Source organism: Ictidomys tridecemlineatus, chromosome 11 (genome assembly GCF_052094955.1).
Source record: "Ictidomys tridecemlineatus isolate mIctTri1 chromosome 11, mIctTri1.hap1, whole genome shotgun sequence".
NCBI classification, from domain to species: Eukaryota; Metazoa; Chordata; class Mammalia; order Rodentia; family Sciuridae; genus Ictidomys; species Ictidomys tridecemlineatus.
Window position 1 is genome coordinate 11,459,378 of NC_135487.1, and position 18,170 is coordinate 11,477,547.

The 18,170-nt window shown below is 60.8% G+C and overlaps 2 long non-coding RNA genes across 2 annotated transcripts; one reads left to right on the forward strand and one right to left on the reverse strand.

Moving 5' to 3' along the window:
- Nucleotides 1-12,595: 12,595 nt before the first annotated feature.
- LOC144367903 (uncharacterized) lies at nucleotides 12,596-16,479 on the reverse strand. The gene is made up of 2 exons (XR_013427522.1): nucleotides 15,467-16,479; nucleotides 12,596-15,290 (listed from the first exon to the last, which is right to left on the reverse strand). It is a non-coding gene; the product is annotated as an uncharacterized LOC144367903 (long non-coding RNA).
- On the forward strand, nucleotides 16,419-17,906 carry LOC120890895 (uncharacterized). Its single transcript, XR_005735367.2, has 2 exons — nucleotides 16,419-16,753; nucleotides 16,840-17,906. It is a non-coding gene; the product is annotated as an uncharacterized LOC120890895 (long non-coding RNA).
- Nucleotides 17,907-18,170: the final 264 nt, after the last annotated feature.

Here is an 18,170-nt window from a genome sequence, read left to right on the forward strand (position 1 = left end):
AGGCCGGACGGTGGGCACAGGCTTGTCCTGCCACCCGCAACCCTGGCCAGGAATCAGGGGGCAGCGAGATCAGGCACCAGGCAAGACAAGCACCGAGCCTGCTTTCTGGTCGCCACAACTTGACAAGCTGACCCAAGGAAGCCCATTTCACAAAGGAAGAACGGTCAGTCCCAGGGGTTAGCGACCTTGCCCAGAGATGGGGAGCCACTAAGATACGGAAGCAAAATTTGACCCGCATCTCTCGGGCCACCAAGCCACGCAGCTTTCTAAGGAAGGGCATATTCGTTTCCTGCAGCTGCTGCTGGACGTCATTACGACCCTCTATGGGGCGCCTCCTAGGTGCAGGCACGCTCTGGGCGACTTTACGGCACTGTCTCCGCAGCTACAAGGCCCTGCTCATTTCAAAGTGAAGACATTCCACCCAAACTGGCCCAAGAAAAATGGTATTTGTTAGCTCCCATGATCGGGAAGTTCAGGGTGGATGCCGGCCCAGCTGGATCTCCGCTCTCTCCTCCGTTCTGCCCACTCTCGGTGCGGATGCTCCCAGATTTCCATTCTCTTGTCTTCATCTCCCGCCATGGTACAGAGCCTAGCCGCGTAGCCTTCCAGGGAAGGCTCCTGATTGGCTCTCCTCAGAAGCACAGGCCAATCAGCGCTCCCGGAGTGATGGGGTTCTGTGATTGGCCAGGCACATATCACGTGGCCGTGGTGGGGCCCTGTGATTGGCAGTTTCACTGGAATCGCTAATGGGTGCACTGAAAAGGCAGTGTAGACCCAGTGCAATCTCATTAACCCTCGCACGACCCCACGAGGAAGGTGCAGCGACACTCTGCTTCTTACAGATGGAGATGCACGGGGTCAGAAAGGATGAGTAAACTGTCCAGGTCCCTTCGCTGGGAAGTGACCGCGGGCGACTCTTTCAGGCTCAACTCCAATGAGAACTGAGAGCCCTGGCACTCTGCTAAAGCACATGAATAGAGCGTTATTGAGGACCTCCTGTGTGCGAGGCTGCAGAGCCAGGCGGGAGTCAGCGACCCTGCCAACAGGGCATCTGCAGGCCACCCCGGGGGAGGCGGAATAAAAAAAACAGCCTTGGATTTAAACAATAGTCGGAGGCAGCGCTAGAAGGGCTGTCACGAGGCTGTTGGTGATTAATTGCTAAATGAGTGATGCAGACAGTAATTGCTCCTGGAGTTCAGGGGAGAGAGCGAGGACTGTGGGCTGCAGTCAGGGAAGTGTTCCGGAAAGAAAGCGACTCCTCCAGAACGGAACGGGCTTTGAAGGACAGGAGCATTTGAAGGCAGTGAGGAAGAGGCGGGGCCTCCTGAGTTTAGTCAAAGGGCTGGCACCCAGGCAAGTGCAGCTCCGCGTTTTAGCACACGTCCCCAGGCCCTGTTTCATGCCTTTCAAGTTCAAATTCCAGCTCTGCCTGGAGGAGGAGTGTGCCCTTGGGCAAAAGTCACTGCCTCTAGGATCCACCGGTTTTCTTTCGCACAGGGGGAGGGGAGGGTTCCTGCTCCACCTACTTCACCAGGTGGTTGAGAAGCTGGGCAAAATGAGGTGCAGGAAAAAGCCCTCGTGGGAGACCTAAAGTGACCTGCAAGTATGAGCAAAGGATATAAATGTCTGGCTCCGACCCAGGTGTTCTTAGCCTGGGGGCCCCAGACAACCTGTCCAAGGAAACTTGTCGCTCTCCCTGCTCCTCCCTGGAGCTCGAGTGCTTTATTTTAGAAAGGCTCAGTGCCAATCAGCGCTGAAGCCAAGCACGCTTCCCCGGCCTCGCCCGCCTGCTTCCCTCAGGAGCCCACTGAAGGCCTCCAAGGGCCAGCAGGAGGAGTCAAGGGGAGCTGGGGGACAGAAAGGGCCCAGGACAACCTGGCACCTGGCCTCGAGGGCAGACTTATTGCAAATGTGATTCCCCTTTGGGGTGCCTTCGTAAAGCACCAACTTCGTATTCAGAGGCCCCACAGGGCAGGAAAGTGGAATGCACTGATTGGCTGATCCAGGGCCTGTGACCAGCCGGACCCTGGAGGGTTCCCTGGGCCCTATTGGAGCTTGCAGGGTGGGTGGGGTGTTTATCCCTCCTCTGTTGCCAGAGTCCTGAACTCCTGCTCACTGTCAGATCTGGCCTGGGCTTGTTTTTGTGCAACCCCTGAGCTAAGAATAGTGCATTCATTTACAAAGGGATTAATAACAAAAATTTTTTAAATAATCAAAAAAAAAACAAAACAAAGATTCTGTTATAAAGGCTTCTTTGGCCTACAAATCCTAAAATACTTAATATCTGGCGCTTGACAGGAAACGCTTCCTGACCCCTGATCTATTTTGTTGTAAACACAATGAGCCGGCTAGTCTCAAATTCATCATTTAATGAGTGTAACGAGGGCTTTTCAGAGCCACATAAGGTTGTCTCTGACTAAATAAAGGTTCTGGGAGGTGCATCCACCGGCTCCAGGCAGGAGAGCAAATCACCCCGAGTGTAGTCAGCCCTCCTGGTCCCAGAGCTCCTCACCCCAGATTCAACCAGCTGCAGATGGAAAATATTTGAAAACAAAAATTGTGTCGGTACTGAACACATACACTTTTTTCCCCTGTCATTATTCCCTAAACAATACAGTGTAACAACTATTTACACAGCATTTATATTGCATCAGGTAATATAAACAATCTAGAGACAGTTTACAGGAGGATTGGCCATATGCAAATACTGGGCCATTTTTATAAGGGACTTGCACCCAGGGGATTTGGGTGGGGGGGTAGTCCTGGAGCCCCTCCCCTGCAGATACCAAGGGACAACTGGATTAAAACCAGAGGGTGTGAGCAATAGGGGAGGGACGTGGCCAGGGCCCCTAGGCTGTAGGGAGAATGGGGGAGGTGGTGGTTACTGGAGTCCAGGTCTTGGGACCTCTCTTCCTACTGCCCTTATGCTCTCTAATAAGGCCTCCTATGGGCTGGGCAGTCCCCAGGTCTCTGAAATTTGGCCTCCAGGGGCTGGCACAGACTCCAACAGAGCCAGGAAGGAGAGCAAACGAGGGCGGGGCTGCCAGGCCCAAAGGTACAAGCAGATTCTGCCAAATGTCTGTCTCTGTGATGGCCGTTGACAAGCCTGAATCCTGGGACCATGAAAGTGTTTCCACATATGGAAGGAGAGACTTTGCACAGTATCCAAGTTCACCTGGGTCCCTCTTGGGAGACGTGTCCACCCATTATTGCCTCTCATTTACAATTTACATTTAGCTTTTTAATTAAGATCCTAAGTGATTTTGCTCTTCTCATTTTCTATCATTCCCTTCCCAAGTCTGATCTTTTCTTCTTTGTGGCCACAAAAGTGTGGATCTTCTCAACCTTAGATCTCTCTTGATCCTCTTCTCGATGCTTCCGTACTCTGGGTTATCAGTTTGTTTAATGTTGCTATAGCAAAATACCTGAGGCTGGGTAACAGAAAAGAAAAAAGGTTCACGTAGGTCATAGTTTTGAATGCTCTAAGTTCAAGATTGGGCAGGTCCCTCTGTTTCGGCCCTGGTGAGGGCTCCCTTGGTTGTGTCACAGTAAGCTGTAAGGTGTCCTGGCAAGAGTGTGTGCAAGAGAAGGTGATCACTTGGTGAGACAGGAAGCCAGAGTGCAGGGAGGGAGCATTCTTGTTCTTTACGAATAACTCACTCTTGAGGGAAGTAACTGGGGTTCCCCTGAAACTGCCTTCATCCTGATAGCACCTCGCTGACCTCAGCACCTCCCAGTAAGCCCGCCCCTTAAAGGGCCCACACCTGTACATCACCCAACATGAGCACCCTTGGGGACAAGCTGACACTGCGCCACTCAGCCACCACTTGAAACCACCGTCTGGACTTTGCCACGTCCGTATATGTTTACCCCATTATGTCCCCTGTATCCAGTGTATTTCTGAACACCTTGATCAACTTAGTTGCAAAGGAAACCGTGTGTCGCTGCCTTAAATAGCGACTGGGGATCACACGCCATCGATGGGAATAAGTACCCCCTGGCAGAATCAGTGCTAATTGGATTCTGGATACATCCTGCGGCTTTGGCACAGACCCCGAGCATGAGGCTCTTGGTTAAAAAGGGAAAATAATAAAAATAAGAAGTCGTGAGAAAATAGCGCAGCGCCGTGGCTTCCGTCCCGATGTCATCGGAGGGACGGAAATAGGGTGGGAAAGGGAGCAGCTCCAACCCTGAGTGACACCCTGTGGTCTCTCTCCACCTGAAATGACAGGCGGTGCCGCCCAGAGGAGGTCACCACCCTGGGGACCCACCCCGGGCCTTCCCTCTCCCGCACTCAGGCAACCTCCTCCAACGTCCACGAGCCCCTGTCCCAAGCTTGTCAGGGTCCCCAGGCTCTGGGACCACCCGGCTGCCCTCTGCAGGGGTCCACGCGTGCCCAAGGACACTCCCCATTCTTCGATTAATTAGACCAACGCCTGGAAATGAGTGAAATTCGCAAAAACGCTTTGTTTTCCAACTAAAACCAGAGCGAGCCCGCGACGACTCTGGCGTCTTGTGAAAAGCGTTGTTTTTTTTTTTCCCAAACGACGAGGTATGAGCAGTGACTTATAAATAGTCCCAACCTACCTGTCATCCGCCGGTGTCAACATTTATGGCTTAATGACATGGTTCTTACACTGTGCCTCGTGTTTGCGGGTGTCGCTGCTCGTTGGCGCCTGCAGCTGGATCTGGGGAAATCCATCTCGGCTGCGCGTCTGTCCCGTTGGGCTCCGCGTGGCGCGTGACGGATGGCCTGCTATCCGGTCCTCTTTCTGTGGTGTCCACTGTGTGTCAGACTTGACAAGTGCCCTCCCAGACCTTGGTCCCTCCGCAGCCCCGCGGGATGGAGCCAGGCCCCTTGTCCCAGGTCACAGGCCTGGAGCATCGGCTTCGAGGCTGGATTCAGTCTCGTCCGACTCCAGGGCCAGTGAGCAAAACCCTGGGATGACGCTGTCCTCTGACCCCGGTCCCTCCTGTGGGGACGCGAGGCCTGAGAAGGGACCCACCTTGGCCCATGGCCACTGGGACTGGGGACAAGCCGGTCTCTGGAGAGCTGCCCTTCCTGGCCTCCCCCAGCCCCTGCAGCTGCCCACACAGGCCGGTCAGTGTCCCCAGTCCCCACCCTGCAGGACCGTGGCTGGCCACCTGGAGATCGCGGTGGTTCCTCAGAGAGAAGCAGCCGTTTCCCTCCCGTCGCTTCTAAAGTGCTTGTTTGGCTGCCGACAAACGTGCAGAAGTACTGGACGTTGGGTGGCGGGGCCTGCGGGGACCGGCTGCGTTCAGGGCAACAGCTCCGTGACACTCGCTGGGCACTGGCGCCGCGTCCCCGGGAGGCTGCCTGCTGTCGTGGGTGGGGTCCACTTCTGACCCTGCACTTGACACTGCTTCATTCGGATTCAACCAGTGATGGTCAGTTGGCCTGCTTAGTACAAGGCCAGACCCAGAGGCCAGGCCTGGAGCGTGGGGACACAAAGGCGGGGCTTGGCCTCCGCCTCCGCGCCCTCCCGGGGCTCTCTCTCCCTGCAGCCTCCTCCCCTCTCCTGTGTTCTCCTTGCAGAGATGGGGACGGAACCCAGGGCCCTCGCACGCGCTAGGCAGGTGCTCCACCGCTGCGCTGCCCCCAGCCCTGTTTATTTAGTTTTGAGGCAGGGTTTTGCCAAGCTTCTGAGGCCGGCTTGGAACTTGTGATCCTCCTGCCTCAGCCTCCAGAGCAGCCGGGATTCCAGTGGGAGTCACTGCGTGTGGCACCCTCCACCCTCCTGCCCCACTTGCTTTCTTCCGTCTTTCCTTCTTCCCTTGCTTTTTCCTTCCCTCCTCATTGGCTGCCTCTCTTATTCCAACTGTTTTGGGGGGTCCTACTATGCTCTGGGCACCCCGCCAAGACATTCACACAGAGATCAGTCCTGGTCCCTGTCAGGCGGAGCTAGCAATGATTAGAATTGGTGCCCGAGCCAGAGGGACCCTGGAAACATCGTCAACAACATGTTTTTGAATTGGAGAAGTAGAGTGACCAGAGAGGTGCTTTGACTTCCCCAGGGTCACACAGCCAGAGAGCGGCAGCCCTTAGGTGAGTGGTCAGATGTCCAGCACCATCAGACCCTTGTTTTAACCACAGTGGGGAAATGTGTTAGGACTTAGTACTGACCCTGGGAACGAAAGTGGCATCACGCCCCTGGAGAGAGGGCCATGAGGGACAGGGACAAAGGGCACCTGACTGGCAGCCACAGAGGAGAGCTCGGCCATGGCTGTGGGGCAGCTTCCGTCAGTGTTCTGGTGGGTTGTGCTTCTTCCCGTGACCAGGATGGACGTGTGGCCCTGAGTGGACCTAACTGGGCTGGGGAATTCCCCAGCGATCCTCCTGGGACCAAGTCCCTCCCTGCCGTGTCCTTGTCCCCTAGGCCTCCGCAGCTCCTCCAGACCCTGGGGACACGTCCCTAGATCCGCCCTAGTGTCCCAGCGTGACAGGATTTAAAGTCAGCTGTGACTGGACTTCAGCACCAAGGTGCAGCGGGCTCCACGGTGGGGGGGCCTGGGGGACAGTGAGCCCTCGGTGGGGCTGGCCACCCACCTTTGTGGGCTCAGCGGGACACAGGTTCACTCGTGAGCGTGGTGACAGGGGGTGGCCACTCTGGAGCTGACCTGATGGACCCAGCACGGAGGCCCTTGAGCTCTGACCCTCAGGACTCCCACCTGCCGCTCCAAGAACTCAGTCCCCTGGGTGGCTCTGTCCCCGTGGCGTCCAGTTCCTCTTTGCCACCTGAAGCCAGGCTCCTGCCACCCATCGATGCCGCTCACCATGGGTCTCTGCTCCCAGGTTGACAGAGGGCCCAGCCGTGTCCAGCGCCCTCCGTCCACCAGGCTCAACGAAGTGCACCTTGGCGAGGCCCTGGGGGACTTGGGTGACCTCCTTGGGCCTATTTTTGTCATCTGAAAAACAGGCTTAAAGTGGCGCTTGCTGAACGCGGCCGCCCCTGGGGACCCCCCTTCCTGGAAGCCTGTTTTGATCCCTGCAGCTGGACACGGTCTCAGTCTCTCCCTGGTGGGGACCGTCACGTGGGGTTCTCTGGGGCAGGCACTGGGGCAGGTGCGCGGCTCCGTGCACCTTGGAGCCTGATGCAGTAGATGTCCCCATGCCAGCTCCCGGGATCTGGGTGACCTTGGACTCGGCTTCCCCAAGTGCCACATGGGACTGTGTCCTCGACAGTGGGACCTGCTTGCAGGGTCCACACGCCACTCAGCAGAGGGCACACGCGCGGTAGGCATCGGAGGTGGCAGCGCCGGCCGCGACTCCCGTTCTAGCGGGACCGAGCCTTACCCGCCTGCGGAGGCCCCGTGTTGCGGCTAAAAGCAGGATTAAAGACTTGGCACCTCCGCTTCCATCCCGCATCCATCTTCTTCTTCCCGGTCACCTTGGGTCCAGGAACAAGGTCGGATCCGATGAAAAACCTGGCCATGAGCGGAAGCCACTCCCCACAGCACCGCCAGTCCCTTATCCTGGACCGATTCCGCCTGACCAACGCTGAGGCGCGATGGACGGACGACACTGATGGAGATCACCCCCCCCCCCCCCCGTTCCTTTCTATAAAACCTCCTGGGAGGTGGGGGATGGGGGGCAGGTGCCGTCTTCCCAGAGCAGCTGAAGCTGTAGACAGTGAGTCGGGTCAGTGGGCCAGGGAGGCCAGCGCGGGTCTGGGGAGTGGGAGGGGGCTGCCGTGCTGATGGCCTCCGAGCCGTCCTCATCAAGATGACCTGCCCTGCTCCAACCTGTTGCTCAGGTAACTGTCCCAGGGACTGTCCCTCCTGCAGGGAGCTGTAATTATGCCCCTTCCTGCCCAGATCCCTCCTGGCCTCTCCCGCCTCTGCTTCTCACCTCGGCCACCCGCTGGGCATCTGCTGGGCCTGGTCACACACACAGGAAGGAGGAGAGGCGGGAAGAGGGCAGGGGACAGAGGAAGCCCAGGACACACAAAGGCAGAACCCGCTGACGTCCTGGGGTAGCGGGACGCCAGCCGTGGCCTTCTCCCTCCCGGGAGGAGCGGACGTCACCCCCTTTTTAAATAAACCTGCTTCATGTGCCCGCCTCCGCGTGCGACTCCAATGTCCACTTCAACCTGTGGGGGACAGGACTGTCACCGAGAGCCAGCAGTGTCCCAGCTGTGCTGGTTTAGGTTGCTTTTCTGGTTGTCACCCTCATGTTGTTCTGTTTGGTTCTTGTGGCACGTGGCTGGACCTGGCGTCTGGGGTCCCCAGACTCAGGCCTCTGGCCCAGGCCTCCCCACACTGTCACCACCCCCTGCAGGGTGCTGGCATCTACTGGTGAGACTGGCTGCCGTCCTTCCCAGACGTCTCAGGGCCTTAGAAGTCAACCTGAAGACAGGAGCCTGGGGTCCCCGTGACTCCGTGGTCAGGCAGGACAGTCAGGTGAGACGTGGGCGGGCAGTGAGGGCGGCCACACCAGACGTTCCAGCCACCAAGACCCTTTGACCCGCAGAGGGGGGACGGGAGGGCGATGGAGCCAGGCGGGGGCTACAGAGAGTGCCAAGCTCTGGGCCAGAGGGCGCCAGCCACCAGACGGGCCACCAAGTCACCTCCAGGCGGCCAGTCGCCACACAGCGGACCCCGCAGCCTTAGCACTCTTCTGATTCCTCGGTGGCGTGACCATCCAGCAGTGTCCCCACCGGCAGCCACAGGCCTCTAGACCAGCTTCCGAGGCGCCCCTCTTGGGACGCCCCCCTCCCTCCCTGGGGCTCATCTCCTCCCTTCTCCCTTGAGCAACTCTGACTCTCTCCCGACTCCCCGCTGTCCTTGGACTCCAGACGTCGAGTTTGTGGCACAAGGACCGGGAAAGGGGTCACAGGTGGTCTGCTGCCGTGGCCTGCCGCGGGGCTCAGAGTAACAGAAACAGGCCCCGCCCGCCGCGGTCCCACCCTAGATGGCTTCACCCGGAGGCTGAGGCTGGGTGATCACAAGTTTGAGGCCAGCCTCCACCACTGAGAGAGGCCCCAGGTCAAAAGAAAAAGTTCAGAAGCACTCGGGGTGGAGCTGAGTGGTGAGTGCTCCTGGGCACAAACCCCTGAACACACACACACATACACACACACACTCACACACACACACACACTCACACACATACACACATACTCACACATACACTCACACACATACAAACACTCACACGCATACACACACTCACACACTCACACACACTCACAGACACACACACATACTCACACATACACTCACACACATACAAACACACGCATACACACACTCACACACACACAATACACACACATACTCACACACACACACTCTCACACACTCACACACACATACTCTCACACTCGCACACACACACTCACACACACATAGTCACACATACACACACTCACACGTACTCTCATTCACACACACACTCACGCATACACACACACTCACACACACACTCACACACACACACTCTCTCACACACACACACACATACTCTCACACTCGCACACACACACTCACACACACATAGTCACACATACACACACTCACACGTACTCTCACTCACACACACACTCACGCATACACACACACACACACACTCACACACACACTCACACAGACACACTCACACACACACTCACACACATATACTCACACACTCACACACACACACTCACACACTCTCACACACTAACACACATACTCTCACACTCGCACACACACACACACACACGCACAGACACACACACATGACACACACACTAACACACACACACTGACACACACTGACACACACAATACACACACACACATGACACACACACAATACACACACAATACACACACTCACACACACACACACACTCACACATATTCTTACACTCTCACACATGCACACACACACACACACACTCTCACACTCACACTCACACATTCTTACACACACTCTCACACATGCACACACACGCACACACACACTCTCACACACACACTCACACATTCTTGCACACACTCACACACAGACACGCACACACACTCTCACACTCACACACACACTCACATTCTTGCACACACACATACTCACACACACTCGCACACTCACACACACTCACACTCACACACATACTCACACACACACATTCACACTCACACTCACACACGCACACACACACTCACACACATATACTCTCACACTCATACACTCACACACACACTCACACGACACCTGTTGGAAGGCAGCTGATCCCGACCCCACCTGAATTTCCCCTCTGGGTCCCCGCTGTGGCCGGGGAGACGCTCTGACTCGTGGCTGGGGAACGGGGGTCCTTGTCCTGAGCCAGGTTCCAGGTGGCTGAGCCGGGGGGCTGGGACCCCCGTGTGAGAGCAGAGTGGCCCAGGCCTCCCCTGTCCCTGCAGCGCCAGGCCTGGGTCCCAGGTCTCCCCGCAACACTCTGAGCCACGCCCCCCCCGCTGCTCTGGGGTCCTTCCTCGGGGGCCGCCCGCCTGGTGGGGACTCTGGAGTGGCCGTGGTCGCTTAACGCCTGGCTCATGGTCTCCTTTGTCCTCCATTCATCAGTGGCCAGGCCACACCAGAGAGTTTTGAGGTCCTCCTCTCCTTGCTCCTGGCCACCCGTGGGCCGCGCTGCGTGCTGAGGAGATGGGAGGAAGAGTTCCCTGTCCCCGAGCCCGTGTGACACCAACCCTGGCCTTCGCCTTCTCCCGGGCATGTTCGTGCCACTTCCACAGGGACCTTTCACGACACTGGGGACTGGCTCAGACCTCCGCGTGGGCACCACCTCTGGCTTCTTGACCACCTCCTCCCCGTCCCCTCTGCAGGCTCTACTGGGTGACACGGTGACACACACGGGCCCAGCAGTGAAATCCCCGCCTCTTCACCAGTGCGACTGGCAACCTCCTGTGCGCGGGGCCTGGGAGGTCAAGTCGACACTCAGCGGCCAGTGCTGGCCCACCTGGCCGGCAGGACGGATGGGCACCTCGGTAGGTGGAGCTGGGCCTTGCAGACGGCTTCAGGTGGCCCTGGGTGTGAGGTGGGGAACGGCCACCCTCCCGCCCCGGGGCGCCCTGCAGTGAACCGACAGGACACAGCAGAGCAAGGACACCCTCCCTCACCACCGCACCTGGGGTCACAGGAGCCACCAACCCAGGGGCGCCCTCTTGGCAGGAGGGAGGGTGGAGGGGTGGACGCGACACCGAAGGGAACTGTGATCAGGGGAGGAGGAGGAACCAGGGGTGGAAATCAACTTGTAAATGACGTCCTTTGGGATGTGAAGGTGCCTGCGAGACAGGCATTGTCTTGTGACAAAAGTCCGCCCAGGTGTGACTGCGGCCCTCGATAATGAGGTTCCAAGGAGGGGGCTGCTGGGTTCTCTTTGGGGGGGTCCAGCGAGGCCAGGAGGGAAGAGCAGGCCCCTCCCGTGGCCACCAGAGGGGGAGAGGGTGGGGAGGGGCAGCTCAGAGGGACCCTGAGCCTGAGACTGTCCTGCTCTGCCGAGGGGCCACCCTCTGACCGCCACAGGGCCCGGGCTGAGGTGGGGCCTGGCACCGTGGGGGGGGGGAGCGGGGCTGGCAGGGGGAGGGATGGAGCCGGAGCCCTGACGCGGCCTTGGCCCACCACAGGTGGCCACCCGAGGGTGGTGGCTGTCCAGTCTGCCCAAGCTGGGGTGGGCGCTGGACTTCATGCCCAGGGTCCGTCAGTCCCGGCCTCCCCGGCCTCGTTCAGCTGATGCCCACCTGAGGGCTGGCAGGGCCAAGGCGAAGCCAAGTCCTTTGTGCCTTTGGTTGTGGCGATGGTCCTGGGGACTGACCCCGGGGGCCCCTTGCCACCGAGCCGCATCCCCAGCCCTGATGATTCTTTATTTTGAGACAGGGTCTCCCTGGATTAAGTTACTGAGGCTGGCCTTGAACTTGCGGTCCTCCTACCTCAGCCTCCTGATGGCCGGGGTCCCAGGGGTGCACCAGCCGCTGCTCTTGCAAAGCCCTTCCTCCCTGGGGGTCCCTGGGTGCGTCATGGACCTCACTGCGGAGGCTCCTGTCCGTCCCCTCTAGTGCGGTCTCAGCCACCCTGGGTGCCCGGTCTGCTTCTCCTGCCTGGTCCACTCCAGGCCCTGCCGCCCGTTGCCTGAGGCTGTGCCCCGGGTCCTGAGCTCTTGCCGTTGTCCCAACCTGGCAACCTGGTGTGACCACTAAGTTGCCTGGGGACATTTCCATCTTGCCTCCGGGACACTCTGACCCCAGGAAACCCTTCTCTGGAGCAAGGAGGCAGACCTCCTCAGGCAGCCCGGGAGGGTCACCATGGAGAGAGGCCGCATCGCCCACTGGGCAGAGCAGAGGACGGAGCGGAGCCGTTTGTACTCAGGGCCTTCCGTGGTTCTGGGGACGGGAGGGCGTGGCGGAGTTAAGACCCAGACCTCCTGACGTCCTGGCCCTGACACCCGCAGGCTGCACGGCCCTGGGCAGTTTCCTGACCGCAGCGGGGAACCTGCTAAAGGCACGTGGGTCGGACAACCCTCCGCGGCTCACGGTGCGTGGTGACCGGCCCCCGGCGTCGGCCTTGACGGCGGTGTCAGGGAGCCTCGCGGAGACGCTTGTTTCTCAACCTCATTTAATGGAGCTGACCCAGAAGACGGGCAGCGAAGGACTTGTCCTCTGTCAGAGACCGGCTGGGGACCCGCCAGGCAGACCAGAGGGATTCCCAGGTGATCAGGGGACAGGGGGGAAGGGCAGCACCAAGGACAGCCCCTGTCACCACAGTGACCTTTTCCTCTTCTAACGGGTGATGAGCCAGTAACCTGTCTGTCCACTGCTGACCCTCGCATGCTCCAGGCCCCAGGATGCTGGGTCATCGAGGCCTTGTCCCCAGGAGCCACAGGGGGACTGTGAGCCCCGAGTCTGCCCTGCCCCCGCTGTGCTCGGTGGGACTAGGGGACGCTGCCTCTTTCCCTGTGGTTCGTGTCCCCCGGGACCTGTCGGGCTCTGGAGACTGGGCCTGTGGTCCTCTGAGGACGAGGGTGTGGGTCCCGGGGCGAGCAGATGGCACCTCCGTCCTGTGTCCACCAGGGATAAGATGTTTCCATCGGAAGCTCCCGGGGACACCACGCGTGACCTCCAGGTCCTGGATGAGTCCTCGAACCCCAGGCCTGTCCGCTCTCGCCAATGTCCCTCTGTCATCCTCCCCTCGAAGCCCCGCCCACCGGCTCCGGTCACCGAGGCAGCTGGGGATGTGACCAGATGTGACCGAATTCCGTCCCCGTCCCCATGTGTTACGGCCTGGCTCTCGTTCCCTGGAGGGTCCACTTTGCAGAGCTTGGGGAGTGGCCCGGCCAGACCCCTCCACCGGTCACCTGTCCCTCTGGCCTCCACCGAGGACAGGCGAGGCAGGGGCCCAGGGAGAAGGTGCTGGGCCTCGCTTCCGACCTGCAGCGCCGGTTCACCCCGGAAGGCGCCTGGGTGGCGGGGAGCAGGTGACGTCCGTTGAGCCCCAGGATAACAGGAGGTGAGCTGAGGTCCTGAGGCCCGAGGGGCGGGGACGACTCAGTCACCGCCGATCGCTGACTCTGTGCCCAGGGCGGGTCTGAGCGCACCACGCGGGCGGGCAGGGTGCTCATGAGGAGCCGTGCCAGGGAGGTGTCAGCGTTCCTGCTCACTTCTGAGACCAGGTCTCCCTGTTCCCAGGCTGTCCCTGACCTCCTGCGACCCAAGGATCCTCCTGCCTCAGCCTCCCAGGAGCCAAGGCTGCAGACAGGCCTGGCCTCTCCTGGTGCCCATGTTCCCGCCGCAGACGAGAAGTGGCGAATCCGAGCCTCGTGTCACCTCTGTCCGACTTCACTGGGGGATGACAGTGGCGTTGTGGAGAGGGGCTCCCCGAGCTGACCCTGGCTGGCCCTGCCCCTGAGCTGCAGGGTGGACGGAGGCCTATCTGGGTTTCCCGATTGACGGCAGAAGGTTGGGAGGGGGCTCTCTCTCCGGGTCTCCTCCGGCTTTAGGACTAGGGGTAGACCCACTCGGGCAAGCCCAGCCTCAGGCACCAAAGGGGAAGCCGCGGGCAGTGGAGTGAGGGAGGCTGCTGCCCAGGGCCTGCCCCCACACCCCGGCCGCTCCCCCCGCTGCCGCCCAGGGGCCTGGCGTCCCGTCCTTCCACCACGAGGCCACAGCGAGTCCCTGGGTGGAAAGGCAGGACTTCCCTGGTGACGTCCTTTCCTTCTGGGAGGAAGGCACTTTCGTCCTGGGCACGCCGAGGCTGGTGTGTGCTGTTCCAGGTCGCTGTCCCGCAAGCCGCCCGGGAGCCGAGGGTCCATCACGGGCCGGCAGAGGGCAGCTGGGGTGCGAGCTGCCGTGTGCCCCACCTGGGGCTCTGGCTCCCGGACCTGGGCTTGAACCCCGGCAGCTGGTGACCTTTTGGGGTGCACCTGACCTCACCCTCCTGGATCCAGGCCCCTCGTTTCCTGGGACTCTGCGGCGCAGGCTGTCGGAGTCTCCTCCCGGAAGACGTGGGGTGCAGCCCAGCTCCGCCAAGTGGGCACGTGCCCAGCAGCGGCCGGAGGCGGGTGTGGGGAAGCGCCCTGCCTCTCCGGCTCCCCCTGCAGCCACCTCTGCCGCCCCCTCCCTGTCAGCGGCCCGTCTGGGGCTGACAGGCAGGGAGCTGTCATCCTTCCTCCGCCCAACGTCACCACCATGTCCCCCTCCCGGCCCCTGCCCCTCCTGGCTCTGGAGGCTCGTGGAGCTCCTCCCGATGGGTGGGGGCGTCCTCTGCACCATCTGGACCAAGGACACGGAGGACAGCCAGGCACCTGTCTCCCCAGCTGGGCGGGGCAGGTGGGCGACGGGGGCGGCCCAGCACGGACGGTGCCGTCTCTGTCCTCAGGGGCCCTGCCTGAGGGGTCAAGGTGAGCACGCCGTCCTGGGTCCCCGCCAGAGACGAGCTGCGCCACACGGGCAAAACGGGGCGCCCCGGCACGAAGACGGGGCTCGGCTGACGGCGTCACACGAGAGCAGCCACGAGGTCCCTCCTGGCCCAGGGAGCCCCCGCAGGCTCCTCTGAGCCCCGGCCCTCGTCCTCACCCTCCGCTGCCTCCCTCCCGCTCACTGCCCCTGGCACCCAGTGGACACAGCCGCCCTCCCCTCACTCTGCCTCTGTCCCAGCCCCTCCCTCATCCTGGCTCACCTAGGCGCACAGCGAGGGGCTTCACAGTGTGGTTTCGATTCCTGCTGCAACCGCTGCACTCAGCATGGCGCCTGCACATAGTAGGTGCTCAGGAAACGTCTTCCGCTGAGTGACAGGGCTGATAAACGAATACGCTCTGGGTGAGATTGTTCGTTCAGGCTCCCAGCCTCCTGACAACAGGTTCTCCAGGTCCCTGGAGGGTGCCAAGGCCATCCGGGGACCCGCAGCTGTCCTCGACTGCCCCAAAAGGGGAAGGGGTCCGGCTGCCCCCGGGGTTGGATCCACTCAGCTCACGTTTAACAGGTGAGGTTTGTTCTGTGACAGTTTGTCCCACACACATCTGTCGAGCTCTGCTCTGGCCGAACGTGTCCCCTTCAGGATTCACAGGCCGAAGCTGGGTGGCCAGCAGACGGTCCTGGGCGGTGGGCTGGGGAGAGGTGATCAGGCCCTGGAAGCGGGGTGAGACCGCTGTGGGGGCTCCGGGCAGCCTGCACTCGCCTCCCCCCAGGACAGCACGGCACCAAGGTGCCATGGTGGAAGCTGGGGCAGTCCCCGCCCCACTCCCCACCCTGCCAGCCTCCGGGACGGTGGGAAACAAGTTTCTGTTCTTTATTAAGTTTCCCTCCCCAGGCGCTTTGTTATAGCCGCACACAGGCACCGAGACAGGCTGCTGTCCCACGTGGGAGTCAGGGCGTTGCGGCTGGGAGAGACACGCCTGCTCCAGCTCACGATGGCTTAGGGAGCCACCGAGTGTTGCAGAGTGGGGGTCCTCGGACGCCTGCAGGTGAGGCGCCGACTCTCAGTGCTGTGCTGTGCCTCCTCGGGCTGCTTCCTGCCCACCCTGGTCCTGCCGCCTCCGTCTTCCGTCTGGGACAGGAGACCTCCGAGGGGAACACACCAGGACTTCTCTGGCTTCCACGCTTCCCGGGGAGAACCCAGGGACACAGAGAGGCTGGCTGCTCCTGATCTCGGGGAGGCGAGGACACAGAGGGACAGCGGAGCCCCGGGGTCCAGTGAGGACGCGCGGAGCCCCGGCTTGGAGACGGAGCCTCCTGCGGCTCCCGCGTGGGGAGCGGGAAGGAGCTGCTGTCCCTCCAGGGGCGAAGCCGGGCAGAGAGCCAACTTGTGAGGAAGAGCCTCACAGCTCCCGGAGCCAGGAGGGGACAGGGAGGGGGACGCGGGGGAGGAGGGTGACAGCTTCCTGTCCGTCAGCCATCAGCCTCGACAGGCTGCTGAAAGGAAGGGAGGGAGCAGGGGCGGCTGCCAGGAGGCCCGGGAGGCGGGGGCCTCTCCTGAGAACTCGGCGGGGGGCTGGGTGGGCTGGATCCCAGCTCTTCTGGAAGAAGAGCCCCCTCAGCCGTGTGTGCGGGTCCTGGGGGGGAATCTGGCTCCGGAGGGAGGAAGACTGGGCAAAGCCAGAAAGGAAGGCCTTGGGGAAGGTGGCGACTGGGCCCAGAGCTCCCCACCAACTGAAGAAAAGCAGGAAGGATCTAAGTCAGACACCAGGAAGACTATCCCGGCAGGGCCCGTTGTCCAACAGTGAACTGTCTTATCAAAGAAGAGGGCGGGAAGGTCGTGGAGGTCGGTATTGGGATTTGAGATCATCCGGGGAGCGCTGACCCCTCACCAAGCCATTCCTTCTTCTTTCTTCTTCTTTTGCTTTACAGGATGGTACCCGGTGCTGGGCCCTGAGCCCAGAGATAAAGGAGACGACGTCTCTGTTCTCGAGGAGACTCAAGGCAAGCTGTGTCCTCAGCCACCAACAGACACAGCCAGAGTCACCCAGAGGGACCAACAGGAGTTAGAACAGAGAGAGGCACTTGGGACCAGGCGGTCACAGAAGGCCCATGTAGGAGATGGGATTTGAGCTGGGTCTCAGGATACTCAGGGAAGGTGACAGTGGGGACAAAGAGGTCAGTGGGGACATGAGGCCCAGGCAGCAGTGCATCACCTGGCAGAGGCACAGGTCTGGGCCAAAGTGGGAGACCCCTGTTCCTGACCAGTCACGTGCCTCTGCCTGCCAATCAGCACGTTCCATTCTCCTGGCTACGCGACTGGTTCCGGAAGGTCATGTGATCCGAACTGGCCAATGAGAATCAGCCTTGGGACTTTGGCTGGCAGCGCCCCGCCCCTCGGTCCTTCACCCTCTGCACACGGCCTGGGAGGCGGAGGTGCTGGCCGGGCCCAGGGGAGGGGGCTCGGGCCCCAGCCCTGAGTGGCTAGGGCACTCCCTGCCCCTCGCAGGGCCTCAGCGACCGTGTTGTAGAATCAGGGGGTCAAGTAGGTGACCTGCAAGGTCCCGTGGCTCCTGCTCTGGGAAGATGACACCGTGGGCCTCTGTTTTCTGGGGTGTCTGAGCACATGGTCACGGTGACCGTCTTCAGCCTCTGGGCGCCCCCTGTGCCCGCTCCCTCCATCCTGACAAGACCCGGGGACATGGCCAGGGACATGGCCGGGGGTTTGCCAAAGCCCGAGGCCCTGCCTGCCCGCCTCTCCCCAGGTGGGAGGCTCAGAGAGGGTGACGGCCTATCCATCAGTGGCACAGCGCTGCTCCCGTCCTGGACGGTGGCGGGGCGCTGTCCCCGGCATCTCCCGCCTGCGCGACACTCGGGAAGTTCATTATTTCCCTCGCTGGCTTTTCTGGCGAGACGCAAATTAATTTCCCGTCTCCCCCTCTCCCCGGCTCGCAATCATTAAATGCCAGGAAAGTTAAATAAACGCTGATTTACGGGGCCGACGGCGCCTTTCTTTCCTTTTTTAACGCTGAGCCGCGATTAATCAGCGGCGCCCAGAGCGGCCTGATTAGGGGGTCGCTGTGTCCTTCCGCTGCGGGCCACGCGGGCGCCCGGGGCTGGCCAGGGCTCCCGGAGGGGCTCAGAGAGCCCTGCACCCCGCGGGGGTCTGGGTGGCCAGGCCTGGGGTCCCCTGGCCTCTGCGACCTGGGACAGTTTCCAAGGCCACCTGCCTTCCACTCTGCTCCGGTCCAGGGGGAGTCTGG